Raw genomic sequence first — 17,053 nt, 5'->3', positions numbered from 1 at the left:
TATGTAAAAGAAAGAAATTAAAAGTGAACATAAGAAAGAGCAAGGTGATGGGGATAACAATTTAGGTAAAAAAAGATTGGATATCAGATTGGAGGGAGTATGGAGGAAGTAAATGTATTCAGATATCTGGGAGTGGACTTGTCAGCAGATAAGTCTATGAAAGACGAGGTGAATCACAGAACTGATGAGGGGGGAAAAAGGTAAGTGGAACACAGGGGAGTCTGTGGAAACAAAGAACATTATCCATGGAAGCAAAGAGTGGGAATGTATGAGAGTATAGTGGTACCAACACTTATATGGGTGTGAAGCATGGGTGGTGAATGTTGCAACAAGGAGAAGGCTGGAGGCAGTGGAGATGTCTTGTCTGAGAGCAATGAGTGGCGTGAATATAATGCAGAGAAACCATAGTTTGGAGATTAGGAGGAGGTGTGGGGTTTCTCAAACTATTATCCAGAGGGTAAAGGAGTAGTTGTTGAGGTGGTCTAGAACTTTAGAGAGAACGGAAGAAAACAGAATGACTTGGAGGGCATATAAATCTGTAATGGAAGGAAGGCGGGGTAGGGGTTGTCCTAGGAAGGGTTGGAGGGAAAGGGTAAAGGTGGTTTTGTGCAAGAGGGGCTTGGGCTTACAGCAAGCATACATGAGCATGTCAGATAGGAGTAGAGACAAATGGTTTTTATGACTTGATGTGCTGTTGGAGTGTGAGCAAAGTAACATTTATGAAGGGATTCAGGGAAACTGGTTAGCCAAACTTGAGTCCTGGAGGTGGGAAGTACAGTGCCTGCACTCTGACAGAGGGGTGTTGATATGTTGCAGTTTTTTAACAAAAGTGTCAGGATGCCTCTGGCAAGACAGTGATTGAGTGAATGATGATGAAAGTCTCTTCTTTTTCAGGTCATCCTGCCTTGGTGGGAAATGGCCGGGTGTTAATAAAGATATTATAATTTTTAGTATTATAATTATTTTTTAACACACCTACCATCTCCCACAGAATGTAGAGCAACTCGATAAAGAAGAAACCCTTACACCATCACTCCATCACTGTCTTGCCAGAAGTGCACTGATACAGGTCCACCATTACAAATCTGGCAATCAGACATCCGGTTCCATCAGCTATTCGGCACTAATTTCGGCTAGCATAATTTCAAATTTCCAGGGTCGCCACACCAACCTGCTGGTACTGTTTGGTGGTGCTACTTGCTACATAAGTCATTCCAATTTCTTTTCCTCCATTTATTGTTATAACCTGCTTACTTTTAGCCCTAGCTATGGTTCCAACAAATAAAAGAAATGCTTCTCGTTGTGGCTTTCAAGTCACTGTTGGTTGCCATGACCTCAGTCTCATGATGCAGGGGAATATGCTTTATTATTACACTAATATCAACACTACGGCTTGTTTGCCAATCACAACTGATCTAATATGGCATAATAAACAATATAAATAACATAAAAACATGTTAAATACTACATAATGAATAATATCTAGCATAATACCAAGCAGTTCGACGGAGGTATGAAGAGGATATGGGATACAAGTACGATTCTCCTATCCCTGTCTTGGGGGCTTATATTAGAGAAAATGGAGTATAGCACAGAACTGTGATATACACTTGTACTGCACCATAAAACTGAAAGAAAACAGCTATTTTCTCTACATGGATTATCACACATAGCAGCATATATGTAGAGAACCTAGGATAACCCAAAAAGTCAGACAAAGTGGCTTATTTCTAGTACCTGGCTTGGGCTAGCCATATGTGATTTTTGGTAAATATGTGATTCCCAGCCAGGGTAAAAATATTGGGCATGTTTCTTTACACCTGTTGTCTATGTTCACCATCAGTAAATGGGTACCTAGGTGTTAGTGGACTGGTGTGGGTCTTATCCTGGGACACTGACCTAATTTGCCTGAAATGCTTAGCATACAAAGAGACTTTCTAGACTTCTGCGTCAGCCTTCGTCAGGTGTGGACATCTCTCTCTCACCTGTGCATCAGTGACAAATTCCCATCATTCTCTCTGGGATGCTTGTCCTCATCTATTTTGCCCACCGGGCACTCTACAAAAGGGGCACCTGTACATCGGCTTACTTTAGCCAGCTCCATTTTTTCCGCTCTGCGGAAAATTCTTTAACGGTCTTTGGTGGGAAACCGGTTACTGAACTCAGGTGGGAGTGTGGGCATCCCTCTCTGCTGAGGCTTGGCAAGTGGATCCACCGGATCTAATTGCAAACTTCAAGTTTCTATCTCTATTTACATAGGAACTTTTGTTCCTTTTTCTTTCATCGCCCAGCCTTGGGCAACAAATCTTCCTTGTACCATCAAGAAACCGGGCTCAATACGGCTTATGCTGTCAGTGGCCCTGATAAACCCAACAAAGAAAAAGAAAGAAAGAAGGAACTTTCTATATAGTAGTATGTCACTGATGTCAGCTAGGCCTGTATACCATGTATATGTACTTGTAGTAAATATAGTATTATTATTATTATTCTTGTTATTATAATTATTTTTTCTCTCAGTTGTTTGTTGGGCTATCTTATTGAAACTTGGGCAATGTATGATGGAAAGATGCTTAACGCACACCAAAAATGGAAGAAATCAGACCATAAATAACAGAGTTCACTTCTTGGCCATTAGTGGGCCCATAGCAGTATATTTTCATATGGTTTTTATGGCTGTACACGTATTCTCGTTTTTTTTTTTGGTCTCATTTGATAGAATGAAAGATATATTGCAGAAATAAAGATGATTTTGATTGCTTTCACGATGAAAAGTACCTTGAAATTGAGCTCAAAGTAGCGTAAATGTTTGATTCTTTAGTGATGTTCAAGAGTAATCTAATGACGTCATGTTCTAATACATGTGCGCCTACCAGTCCAAATTCCAATACACATTCAAGATTGGGTTGACATTATTTATACAATTATTACAATAATGCAGTAATCTGCATAACAGTAAATCTTCTATTTTTTGTGTGAATAAAAATTCCAAATGGAAAGCAAGAGTAATATAAAAGAGGCCTGGAGCCATGACTAATGAACAGAGAAAATGTTATTTTAGTGCCAGGAATGTCTGCATTGTTTATTCTGGACCCTATTTTAAAATTGGTATCTGTTGAAATTTGTGTGAAATTGGCCAAATTGCCAATTTCTGACCACTTTATTGGGTAGTGAAATAGGTGAATGGGCAGTTTCTTGCACTCAGTCAACAGAATAGAAGTAAGTTTATTTAGGTATACACAAATACAGTTACATAGATTATCATACATAGCAGCATATGTATAGAGAACCTAGGATAACCCAAAAAAGTAATTTCCAGTACCTGGCATGGTCTTGCCATATATGATTTTTGGTATATACAGTATTTTTTTTTCTCAGTTGTTTGTTGGGCTATCTTATTGAAATATGGGCAATGTATGATGGAAAGATGCTTCTTAATGTACACAAAAAAAAAAAAAAAAAAAAAAAAAAAAAGGACAATAAATATGGGAGTTCACTCCTCAGCCATTAGCCGCCTCTTTGCGGTATATTTCTGTATGGTTTTTATGGTTGTATTCTCATTTTCTTGGTTTCATTCGATTGAATGGAAGATATATTACAGAAATAGATATGATTTTGATTGGTTTCACGACGAAAAGTGCCTTGAAACTGAGCTCAAAGTAGCGGAAATGTTAAATTTTTGCCAATGTTCAATGAACTTTTTTATTTAAGTCAAGTTGGTTAATTTTATTAAGTGTATCCTAACCTAACCATTCTATAATCCGACAAACTCAGTAATCCAGCACACTACTGGTCCCAATGATGCCAGATTTGTGATGGCAGACCTATACTAAAGTTCAGATGCCCCTCCAAAATACAAATATCCCCACTGCTCCTTTAGAGTACAAACACTGTACTTCCCACCTTCACCCATCCTTCAGAGTACAGGCACTGTACTTCTCACTTCCATTCCTCCTTCAGAGTACAGGCATTGTACTTCCCACCTTCACCCATCCTTCAGAGTATTGGCACTGTACTTCCCACCTCCATTCTTCCTTCAGAGAACAGGCACTGTACTTCCCACCTTCACCCATCCTTCAGAGTATGGGCACTGTACTTCCCACCTCCATTCTTCCTTCAGAGTACAGACACTGTACTTCCCACCTTCAACCATCCTTCAGAATACAGGCACTGTACTTCTCACTTCCATCCCTCCTTCAGAGTGCAGGCACTGTACCTCCCACCTTCATAATTCCTTCAGAGTACAGGCATTGTACTTCCCACTTCCATCCCTCCTTCAGAGTACAGGCACTTTACTTCCCACCTCCAGGACTCAAGTCCAGCTAGCCAGTTTCCCTGAATGCCTTCACCAATGTTACTCAGCTCACACTCCAACAGCATGTTGTCCCAAAAATTCATTTGCCTCCATTCACTCCTATATAAGATGCTTATACACATGTGTTGAATGTTGAAGCCCCTTGCATACAAAACCTTCTTTACCCCCTGCCTAAAACCTTTCTTAGGATGACCCTTACTCTACCTTTCCTCCACTACAGATTTTTATGCCCTCCAAGTCATCCTATATTTCTCCATCCTATCTAAAAGTCTCAACCACCTTAATTAACCCTTTCATTGTTGAGACCCCTGCTCACAAACTAGCTTTCAGTGTCGAAGAATTTAAAAAAAAAAAAAAAAATTATGCAATAATAGAGAATCTTTTCACCAAAAGTACGAAATTTGATGGAAAACTAACTTGGAAAAGTTAGCGGTCTTGACGATATATAGCCTCTCCTCAATAACGGAGTTCCATTCCTAAAACTATGTCGTTAAATGAATTCGTCGCTAAGTTAGGAGCATACAATGGTAGTGGGTTTGTGTCAACCATCTTCGATATTGTTTTAATGTCACCTTTGCACCATTTATAACATTTTTGGTATACGTATTTTTAAATGTTTATACAGTTGTGTACTGTATATTGAAATAAATAGAATAGAGGAAATCAGCTCTAATATACATTATTTAGGTATAAATACTGGTCAGAGAGCCCGTTGTAAGTCCAAGGCATCAGTAAACGAGTATGGCACTAAGAGAGGAGAGGCTGTATACGCATCGGCGATTTTGCCCATTTTCAGCCCTATTTTCGGCCAATTCCATTGTTCCAGTCGACCAAACTCATAGCAACTTTGCTAGAACTCCATTTGTTCTATTGACTGAGTAGAAGAAACCACCCATTTACCAATTTCAACTACCCAATAAAGTGGTCAGATATTCGCAATTTGGCCAATTTCACAAAAATTTCAAGACGCCAATTTCAAAATAGGGTCCAGAATAGACAATGCAGACATTCCTGGCACTAAAACAATATTTTCTCTGTTCTTAGTCATGTTTCCAGACCCCTCTTACATTACTCTTGCTTTTCACCCAGTGAGCCTAATCCGGATTTGCCTGGATTTGTCCAATGACCGGATTCAAACGTATTTGTTGATAAGGTATCCTCTGACTGGTTTCATTAACTGACGGGGCTTTACGCACCCTTATCAAACACCCAAGCAGTAACTACAACAAACAGATACAATATAGATACACAGATCTACTGTTAAGGTGATATTTAGTAAAAAATATACAGTGATCCACTAACTGGATTCGTCCAATTTACCGGATTTGGGTGGATTCAAACAGTTTCGTTGGAAATAAAGCCAAATTCGAAGAACTGTTACAAAAAATTAAATACTTTGAGGAATTATAGACTTGCTAGCTAGGAGAGTTGTCAAGTATTGTAAGATGACCACCACCATGATCTGTGTAGTCTGCAGAAAGGGTAAGGGACGAAAACAGGCCTGGATTGCTTGCCATCTCTGTGGTCAGTGGTCTCATGGTATATGCAGGGATTTTAAACCAGTGACAACACTTGACATTAACTCAGAGAGATGTTACTGGGTCTGCCCAAACGAGATGACATCTATATTAAAAGACAAGAACACCAATAAAAGATCCTTCTCGAAAGACATGTCAGCATGGTATGACAGCTGGAAAAATAAGATGGGTGGTAGGGACGGGGCTGTCATGGACAGTTGCCAATTGCCACTCAAGTGTCTCCTGGTATTGGACAATGCTCCTGCTTATCCTCCAGACTTAGAAGACCAATTGTTTAGGGACTTCAGTTTTATAACAGTGAAGTTCTTGCCTCCTAACACCACTCCTCTCATCCAGCCCATGGACCAGCAGGTCATTTCTAACTTCAAAAAACTCTACAAGAAAGCAGTATTTCAAAGGTGCTCTGAAGTGATCTCGGACACTGACTTGACCCTAAGAGAGTTCTGAAGGAATCACTTCAATATCCTCCACTCCATAAGCCTTATAGGTAAGGCTTGGCAGGGAGTGAATTGTGACCAGAATGTGTCCTCGACAAGGATTTTGAAGGGTTTGAGGCTGACCCTGAGGACCCTATGCCTGTTGTGGAATCTATTGTGTCTTTTGGGAAGTCCATGGGGTTGGAGGTTAGTGGCGAGGATGTGGTAGAGTTGGTGGAGGACCACAGGGAAGAGCTAACCACTGAAGAGCTGCAAGAGCTTCATCTGCAACAGCAACAGACCACAGCTGAGGAAATTGCTTCACAGGAGGAGGAAGAGAGATGGAATTATGTGGCTTCTTAAGTGATTAAGGACATTTGTGTTAAGTGGAGGGAGGTGTAAACTTTTGTGGAGAAATATCACCCTGATCAAGCTGAAACAAGCCATATCTGCAACATGTTCAGTGACAAAACCTTGTCCCACTTCAGGGAAATCTTAAAGAGATGCCAGAAACAGACCTCTCTGGACAGTTCATTGGGGAGACAGGGGTGCATTGACTCTCAAGCTGTACCTAGTGACAGTAAAAGACAAAGAAGGGACATAACCCCAGAGTGGGTTTTGATACATGAAGTCCTTATGGAGGGGGATTTCCCTTCCAAACAATAATCAGTCCTCCCTCCTTCCTCCTCCCTGTCTTCCATAAGCCAACAAGAGTCTTCAATAAAGGTATGCAATAGTGATTTAAATGTTCATTTACTTATTTTATTTAATCTTTAAAAAATGTATTTTTTGTTAATATTTTTGGGTGTCTGGAATGGATTAATTGTATTTACATTAATTCTTATGGGAAATATTATTTCAGTTTTCGGCCATTTCGGTTTTAGGCCGACCTTCTGGAATAGATTATGGCCGATAACCGAGGTCCACTGTACGTAATCTCTTGAGCGCACTAAATGTCATATATTACGTTAACATAGACATTTCCACTAATCCATCTATGATATATTTTCAAAATTACATAATAAACACGCTACATAACATGATAAATACACCCCACAGTAGAATAAATTAACATATATAACATATATACACAACAGTAGGATAGACTGTATCAATAATTCCTGCACAAGGGATTAGCATGGTGAATATATTATAACTAAATTTAACCCTTAACCCTTTCAGGGTTTCAGCCATACTAGTATGGCTTATGCGCAGGGGTTTTTGACGTACTAGTACGCATAAATTCTAGCGCCATCAAATCTCACGGGAAAAGGCTGGTAGTCCTAGATGTGAGAGAATGGGTCTGTGTGGTGGGTGTGCACAGTAGGAAAAAAATCTAGGACCCAGTGGTGCATTGTGGGAACACCATCTTTGTAAACAATGTCCACCATGCCTCGCGGTAAGAAGCTCCTCACTCCTCGGTGAACTGGGACACTTTTGTTCCCCAGTGACAGTTCTAATACAGATGGAAGTGCCAGTGAAGATGAGTTTCAAGGTTTTGGCGAGGTTTTGACTGGAACTAATGACCATAATATCGGTAAGTGAGGAAATCCCAGACGACCCTCAGCCTTCCACCTCTAGTGCTGGGCTGTCTTGTTCACGTTCAGTTGTACCAGAATCAAAGAGGAAACTCCTATTTTCCCAAATCCCTGACTCAGATATGAGCATTTGTGATGATAGTGATAGTGAATATGAACTACAAGCTCTTGAAACTAGTTCCAGTAGTGATAGTGAAGTGCAATATTCCCCAGTGAAGTGTCAGTATATACGACGATATATGCGCTCTGGTAGTGTGCCATATGCTATTCCAAGGGGAAGGAGTACATTTCGGAATACATCCCGTGGCTGTACAACAGGAACAGACAGTGAAAATGACGATGATAGTGTTGCAATTGGGATGGAAAATGTGCATGGTGGTGGTAGTGGTGGTGCCGGCCGTGAGGCACCAGCAGTGGGCCATGCTGCCAGCCACACTACCACCCATGCCGCTGCCTCAGCTGATCTACAACAAAGGCCACCTTCCCCACCCACCCACCACACCAGCCTCCACAACCACAACCTCCACAACCACAACCACCTGTTATTGAACAGTACCCACCAGCAGACCGCACATGGGATTGGCAGGAAGCTGTCGATTTTGTTCCAAATCCCCACCAGTTTGATGACAGCCAAAGTGGAATACAGCCATCCTGTACACTTGGGAACAATGCCAGCGAACTGGAATGTTTCGAGTTATTCTTTAATGAACCCCTGATGGAAAGTATTGTCATGGAAAGAACACATACTACGAGTACACCATGGCAAACACAATACTTTCACCAAAATCACGTCTACACCAGTGGAAGGAGACAACTGTGGCTGAGATGTATCTTTTCTTTGCCACAATAATGCTTATGCCACATGTGTATAAGCACAGTGTGAAATCATACTAGTCAACAGACCGTCTGATTGCAACCCCAGGTTTCAGTGATATAATGCCAGTGAATTGATTTGTGCTACTGTTACGTATGCTTCAATTCTCAGACAAAACCAGGCCTGACAGAAACAACAGGTTATATAAGATTAGGCATGTGTTTGTGTATCTGAAAGAGAAATTCAATATGTATTTTTATCCCTTCAGGAAGCTTGTAATTGACGAGTCTTTGATTCTGTTCAAAGGAAGACTCTCTTTCAAGCAGTACATACCAAGCAAGAGGAAATGCTTTGGTATAAAGTTGTTTGTGCTTTGTGATTGTTACAGTGGTCTGGTATTGGATATTATTGTGTACACTGGAAGTTATACAATGCAAAATACCAGGAAGTTATTGGGCATCTCTGGTGATGTGGTTAGAACAATGATGGAACCATATCTTGGTAAGGGGCATATATTATATACAGATAACTGGTACACAAGCCCCACACTCAGTGATTTTTTGCGAGTGAACATGACAGATGTGTGTAGCACAGTGTGTGCAAATTGGAAACATATGCCCAGGTTTGACGCTGGCACTCGTAGAGATGAGGTGCAGGCATTTGCTGCCAATGACATCATGGCATTTCGGTGGCATGACAAACGAGATGTCACACTGTTGTCATCAGTTCACCCTAATGAAATGACAGACACTGGCAGGCAGCATAGAGAAAGCAATGAACCCATTCTAAAACCTGCAGCTGTGATGGACTACACCCTCGATATGCGTTCAGTGGACAAATGTGACATGCAGATTGGGTTTGCTGATTGTGTTCGCAAGAGTTGTAAGTGGTACGTAAAACTCTTTTTCCATCTTCTGGACATTTCCATGCTGAATGCTTGTATGTATAAGATGAGGACCAGAAACAAACCACCATACGGCGAATTCTGTTTGTCTGTCATCAGACAAATAGTATTCAAGTACCTAGGAACAGAACCTGCAATAGACCGCCCACCAAATTTTCAACAACTTCCTTCTCGTTTGAAGCATGGTGATCACTTCCTGGTAAAACTGCCTGCTACTGCTTTCAAGAAGAAGGCTGAAAAGAGGTGTTACGTCTGTGCACGCACAAGAAAATGCCCACAACAATGCAGACACTCGTTTTATGTGTGAAGAATGTAAAACACCACTGTGCATGACACCATGTTTCAAAGAGTTCCACAGGCTGCAGAACTTCTAGAAACATTCCCTGTGACTGTATATGTGTATATAAAATATAGAAAAATAGTAATAAACAACATTTCATATCATTTGTTTGTGCAAATATTTTTTTTGTAAACAAAACAATGACAACAGTGTTTACGCCCTTATTGTGTAGTAACGAAAAAGAAATAACTTACAAAATACTGATCATACTGGTCTCACAGGCCATAAAAGTTACTTGGAAAAAGAAAAATTAAAAAATAATAGAAATTAGTACATAAGGAAGTAAATAAAAGAATACTAGGTGACGGCAGTCAGCGATGTTGCCACATGGCGCCCCTTTTTCATCAACTTCACGCCTCCATATCTCGGTAAGCATTGATGGTAAAAAATTTTTGTTTAGCCTATAATGTTCAGTAAAATAAACTCTATTTTTTCATAAGAAAAAATATTTTTTTTTTTTGAAATTTGGCCGACCCTGAGAACAAGTCTCTGACAGGGCCTGTCGACCCTGAAAGGGTTAAACTGTCCAAACGTAGATCTACATTTGTGCGCGTAGCGCTCCGACCTTAATTTTCTCCATAAGAAACAATGTAAAAAACGTAGAGCTACGTTCGGAGCGCTACGCGTGCAAACGTAGATCTATGTTTGGACATTTTAAGGGTTAAATCAAAAGACCTGCAAAAACCCCTCACAATCATAAACATCTACAGAGTACCACAGTCAAACATTTACCACTTTAGTGAAAAATTAGGGAATTTGATAACTGATGCACATATGAAAAAAGACCATGTACTAACAGGAGATTTCAACATAAATCTACTACATGACCAGGACCCACAAGTAACTGAATTCACAAACACTATGAGCAACTGCTTGTTGCTACCAACAACGTCAAAACCTACAAGAATCTCCCAGAATAGTATCTCTTTATTGGACCACATCTGGACTAACACCATATCCCCTTTAACCCTTTCAGGGTTGGTGCCGTACTAGTACGGTTTACACACCAGGGTTAGTGCCGTACTAGTGCGCATAAATTCTAGCGCCTTCAAATGTAGCGAGAAAAAGCTGGTGGGCCTACATATGAAAGAATGGGTCTATGTGGTCAGTGTGGGCAGTATAAAAAAAAAATCCTGCAGCACACAGTGCATAATGAGAAAAAAAACTCCGACCGTGTTTTTGGTTTAAAACAGCGACTTTGCAGTGTATTTTCATATGCTATTTATGGTTGTATTCTAGTTTTCCTGGTCTCATTTTATACAGTGGAAGACATATTACGGAAATTGAGATGATTTTTATTGGTTTCACAATGAAAAGTACCTTGAAATTCAGCTCAAAGTAGCAGAAAGTTCGATTTTTGCCAAAGTTCAAAATTAAATAAATCAAGTAATGCGTCCAATACATGTCAACTGGCGAGTCTAATATTCTTTCACAAGTGCGCTGATATTATTTATACCATTTCTACACTAAAGCTGTAGTCTGCATAACAGTAAATCTTCTATTTTTTGTGAGAATAAAAATTCAAAGTGGAAAGCAAAAGAAATTTAAGAGAGACCTGGGGACATGATTAATGAACAGAGGAAATGTTATTTTAGTGCCAGGAATGTCTGTCTTGTTTATTCTGGATCCTATTTGGAAACTGGCATCTTTTGAAATTTGTTTGAAATTGGCAAAATTGCCAAATTTGGACCACTTTATTGGATAGTTGAAATCGGTAAATGGGTGGTTTCTTGTACTCATTCGATAGAAAAAATGGAGTTCTATTGAAATAGTTATGATTTTTGTTGACTGGTACAATGGAATTGACCGAAAATAGGTCTCAAAGTGGGTGAAATCGCCGAAGCATAAACATCGTTGAGACCGCTAACTTTACGAGAGCATAATTCCATAAGTTTTCCATCAAATTTCATACTTTTGGTATCATTATGATCGGGAAAAGATTCTCTATCATTTCACAAGAAAAAATAATTTTTTTTTTTTGAAAAATTTCTGACCCTGAGAACAGGTTTAAGAGAGGGCCTGCTGACCCTGAAAGGGTTAAAATCAGGCATAACCACAGACAACACCACAGACCACTACCCTACCTTTCTCATAACCAACCTAGGTAAACTGCCCCAAGACACTATTAAAGTTACCTTCAGATTGCATAACGAAACACCTGTAAATAACTTCTTGGCAGCTATGAATAATGTCGACTGGCATAATGAGCTTGAAACATATACAGACACTAATGAATGTATTAATAATTTTATAAAAAGAACCCACTACCTCTATAACAAGCATTGCCCTAAAAAAACTAAACCGCTCACAGCAGAGAGACTAAATAGTCCCTGGATAACACCCAGCATCCTCAAATCGATTAACACAAAGCACCAATATGAAAAACAGTACAGAATGGGTCAAATAACTAGAGACCAGTCTAAATGTTACTCATCAGCCCTTACCAACCTTATAGGAAGATCTAAAAAATTGTATTAAGAAAACAGATTATAAAACTATTTGAAATTCTAGGAACTAAAAGGATATCCAAAAACAAAACAATCATATTAACAAAATCTCCCACCAATTGAAACGGTAAACAGACTCAATGTTTTCTTCTCCACCATAGGAAAGAATCTAGCAAGCAAAATCCCAAGCTCAAACACCCGTCCATCAGAGTACCTCAAAGGCACCTACCCGCATACACTATTCCTAGCTCCAACCAACCCAACAAAAGTCTCGCTCATCATCAACATCCTTAAGAACAAGGCAGGAAACATAAACAACTTGTCTATTTTTATGTACAAAAAATGCTTCACAAGTACTGTCACCAATTATTGCAACATTCTTTAACCCTCTGACTGTTTCAGGCCCCTCTCTGAAACTGTCATGTCGCTCAATTTTTGAAAAAAAAAAAAAAAAATTATTTTTTCTTATGAAATGATAGAGAATCTTTTCCCGATGGTAATGACACCAAAAGTTCGAAATTTGGTCGAAAACTCATGGAATTATGCTCCCGCGAAGTTAGCGGTCTCGGCGACATATGCGTATCGGCGATTTTGCCGACTTTGAGCTCTGTTTTCAGCCAATTCCATTGTTCCAGTTGACCAAACTCATAGCTATTTCTTTAGAACTCCATTTTATCTATCAGCTGAGTACAAGAAACCTCCCATTTACTAATTTGGACTACCCAATATGGTCAGAAATTGGCAATTTAGCCAATTTCACGCAAACTAAAAAAGATGCCAATTTCAAAATAGGGTCCAGAATAAACAAGGTAGACATTCGTGGCACTAAAATAACATATGCTCTGTTCATTAGTCACATCTCTAGGCCCCTCTTATATTATTATTGCTTTCTATTTTGATTTTTTATTCATACAAAAAAATACAAAATTTACTGTTATGCAGACTACTGCATTATTGTAAAAATGGTATAAATAATATCAGTGCACTAGTGAAAGAATATTAGACTCCCCAGTTGACGTGTATTGGACGTGTGGTGTGATTTATTTACTCCTGAACATTGGTAAAAATCGAACATTTCCGCTACTTTGAGCTCAGTTTCAAGGTCGTTTTCATCGTCAAAGTAATGAAAATCATCTCTATTTCTGTAATATGTTTTCCATTTTATCACCTAAGACCATGAAAACGCAAATACAACGATAAATACTATACGAAAATACACTTCAAAGTCGGCGTTTTATTCCAAAAAAACGATCAGAGTTTTTTTTTCTCATTATGCAATGTGTGCTGCAGGATTTTTTTTATGTGGTGCACACTGACCACACAGACCCATTCTCTCACATGTGGGCCTACCAGCTTTCTCCCGCTTGATTTGAAGCCGCTAGAATTATTGAGTATATATATGTCAGAAACATTGGCTCGTAAGACGTATTTATACGTCGAAAACAGTCAAAGAGTTAACAAATCCATTGAATCCTCCACTTTCCCTGCAGTTCTCAAAATAGAGAGGGCTACCATGATCCACAAAGGTGATGATCAAGCTGACTTGAATAACTATAGACCAGTTTCTAACTTACCACTACTCTCTAAAATCTTTGAAAAATTAATTCATATTCCTACCTCATCTCAAACAACATACTAAACCCCTGTCAGTTTGAATTTAGGAATAAAAAAAGCACAAATGATGCTATTATACACATGCTAGAACTAATATATACCGCTCTCGAGAAGAAAGAAGTCCCACTGGGAATTTTCAATGACTTACGTAAAGCTCTTGATAAAGTCAACAATGAATTGCTGCAAACTAAATTAACACACTATGGTATAAGAGGCCACTCCCTAAACTACCTAAAGTCATACCTTAGTAACAGAGGCCAATATGTGTACACAAATGGTGCAAACTCTTCCACACAACCAATCACAGTAGGAGTCCCACAGGGAAGTGTCCTAGGACCACTCCTCTTTCTCATCTATATCAATGACCTACCGAATTCATCACAGCTACTCAAACCCATATTATTTGCAGACGACACTACATATGTCTTCTCACACCTAAACCCAGCCATACTCGCCAGCATTGTTAATGCAGAATTGCAGAAAATATCTACCTGGATGATGACGAATAAACTTACCCTAAATACTGACAAAACCTATTATATTCAGTTTGGAACCACAGCTGCAAATGTTCCACTTAACATAACACTAAATGGATCACCCATCACAAGACTCAGAGAGAAAATTCCTAGGAATCCACCTAGATAGTAGCCTCAAATTCCAGCCACATGTAAAACAAATCTCCAAGAAAATCTCTAAGACAGTAGGCATACTATCAAAGATATGGTACTATGTTCCACAATCAGCTTCCCTTGCACTGTATCATTCACTCATCTACCCTTATCTCACATATGGAATTTGTGCATGGGGATTAACAAATCAAATCACCTAAGGCCTCTAATAACCCAGCAAAAGGCTGCAATCAGAAAACAAATTCCCACTCGTGACAGCATATTCCACCTCTACTCAAAAGTCTAAATTTGCTCACCATAAAGAACATCCAGACTTATTCATGTACCTACTACACACATAGAACAATACACGCAAACATAAACCCTCCAGTCAAACTTCTCCTCACCAACCTTAACAGGACACATGACCATAACACAAGACACAGATCTCTTTTTGATGTACCCTGTGTCCATATCATACATTGTAAAAACTCTATGCACATAAATGGCCCCAAAATCTGGAATTCATTACCAGAACACACTAAAGTAACCAGACCTGAAAATCAGTTTAAGATTCTTCTAAAAAACCGCTTACTCGCCCAGGACTAAATAATCAACACTCGATATTTAACAGTACCAATAATTCTCCCAGTTACTTAAATCTTGAAACTTCAAGACAACATACAGTAAACAGATTATCTTGTTTGTTGTACATTGTAATGTGACAAATTTATAAAACTATAATGCTTCAATATCGAAATGTTCAAATTTCATTGTTTCAATTATTATTATAATAAAAAAGAAGCGCTAAACCACAAGGGCTATACAATGCTGCAGGGCAGGAAGGAAGCGAGGGTATCAGGTGGCAAAAGGGAGATGGATGAGTAACAGGTTACGGAGAACAGCAAGGCAGTGGATGGTGGAAGGGTAGAAGGCAGCAAGAGATTGAGGTAGAAACGGCTGTGGGAAGTGCGAAAGGTTTCATCCTCAGAGTCTGTGGAGTAAATCAGACATTGTCAAGAAGTCAATGAGAGAGTCAGGATTAAAGGAGGGTCCATCAGCAAGAAGGGAAGGTAAAGAGAGAGTAGTAGAGCGAAGACGACAACGGAGGTAAATTCTATGTGCTCGCTGATAGAGAGGGCAGTCTAACAGAATGTGGCCAATTGATACTGGAACTTGACACTGCTCACAGAGAGGAACAGGGTGCCTCTCCATGAGATACCCATGAGTAAGACGAGTGTGGCTTTGCGAAGGCGGGAGAGAGTAGTCTCTCAACCTCGGCACTGATGACACGAAGATGGCCAGTAACCTATGCTCGGTTTAATAGAATGAAGTTTGTTACCGAGTAGAGTTGACCAACGTTGTTGCCAACGGGTGTGAAGGCGGGTAGCTATTACAGCAAAATAGTCCGTAAATGGAACAACTCTATATGAAATTGGTAGGTCATGTACTGCTGACCACGCAGCAGTGTCTGCCTGTTCATTGCCCTGTACGTCAACATGACCAGGGACCCAACAAAAAGCAATATCTTTATGCTTGGTAGAGATACGGCATAGCCAAAGATGGATATGAAGAACTAGGGGGTGAGGTGTATCAAATTTCCGTATAGCCTGAAGAGCACTAAGGGAGTCTGAGACAACCACAAATGATGACACAGGCATAGATGCGATACGAATAAGTGCTGCAAGAATGGCATACAATTCAGCAGTAAAAATGCTAGCTGAAGATAGTAAATGCCCTCGCACAACGCTGTCCAGAAACATTGCTGCAAATCCGATGCCATCAGAAGACTTAGAGCCATCTGTGTACACAGCGATGGCATGAGAATGAGAGTGGAAGTGGTCAAGAAAAAGAGAGCGGGAAGCCGCCGTAGGCAGTTGGGCTTACGAGCAAGGGAGTGATAAAGAACAGACTCAAACAGCTGGAACTTCCGCATATTTAAAATTTTGGCAGTACGAGGGCATCCTAGGATGATCCTCATTGCTTCGTTTTGCAGTTTTTCCAGCCCTCCAAGCTTCCAGTCAGACACGAGTGCAAGTAGTGGCGCCGCATAATCAACCAATGATCTAATATAAGCAAGATACATCATTTTCACAATTTTAACATTAGCTCCATACCTGGGATGAAAACCTGCCACAACTCTTAAGTGCTCTCAGCCTTTCTTTGTATTGGCGACAAATATTCCAAGCATTAGAGATCGTGTTACTGAAAGAAATATCCTTATTGGGGTCAATATGCTTAGGCTAGCCCATTCAAACCCCTGCACAGAAGCCCTCCAAACTTTCCTCAGCACTGGTGAACATCCTTCCAGATGGATCGAAAAAACTGGAACCGACCGCATGAACCAGCTGCATGATCTATATCAAGTTAGACAACAGAGACATTTCCCTGCTCCATGGGATATTACCCCATTCCAAACTACCATTCCTCCATTTCCCCCCAAAACTCTTCTTAAATCACAACCAAAGCTTCGTCTTGAAGCCAAACATGATGCCTTAAGCTGTATTGATAACTTAGTCACA

General features: G+C 39.8%; 1 protein-coding gene across 1 annotated transcript in view; it reads right to left on the bottom strand.

Annotated features, from left to right (window-relative positions):
- The window catches only part of LOC128684131 (zinc finger protein 84), an 82,323-nt gene that overhangs the window by 10,539 nt on the left and 54,731 nt on the right, over positions 1–17,053 (bottom strand). The gene's annotated exons all lie outside the window — the stretch shown is intronic.

Source organism: Cherax quadricarinatus, unplaced genomic scaffold (genome assembly GCF_038502225.1).
Source record: "Cherax quadricarinatus isolate ZL_2023a unplaced genomic scaffold, ASM3850222v1 Contig92, whole genome shotgun sequence".
Taxonomy (NCBI): domain Eukaryota; kingdom Metazoa; phylum Arthropoda; class Malacostraca; order Decapoda; family Parastacidae; genus Cherax; species Cherax quadricarinatus.
The sequence above is the reverse complement of the archived record's forward strand: the minus strand, read 5'-3'. Positions and strand labels throughout refer to the sequence as shown.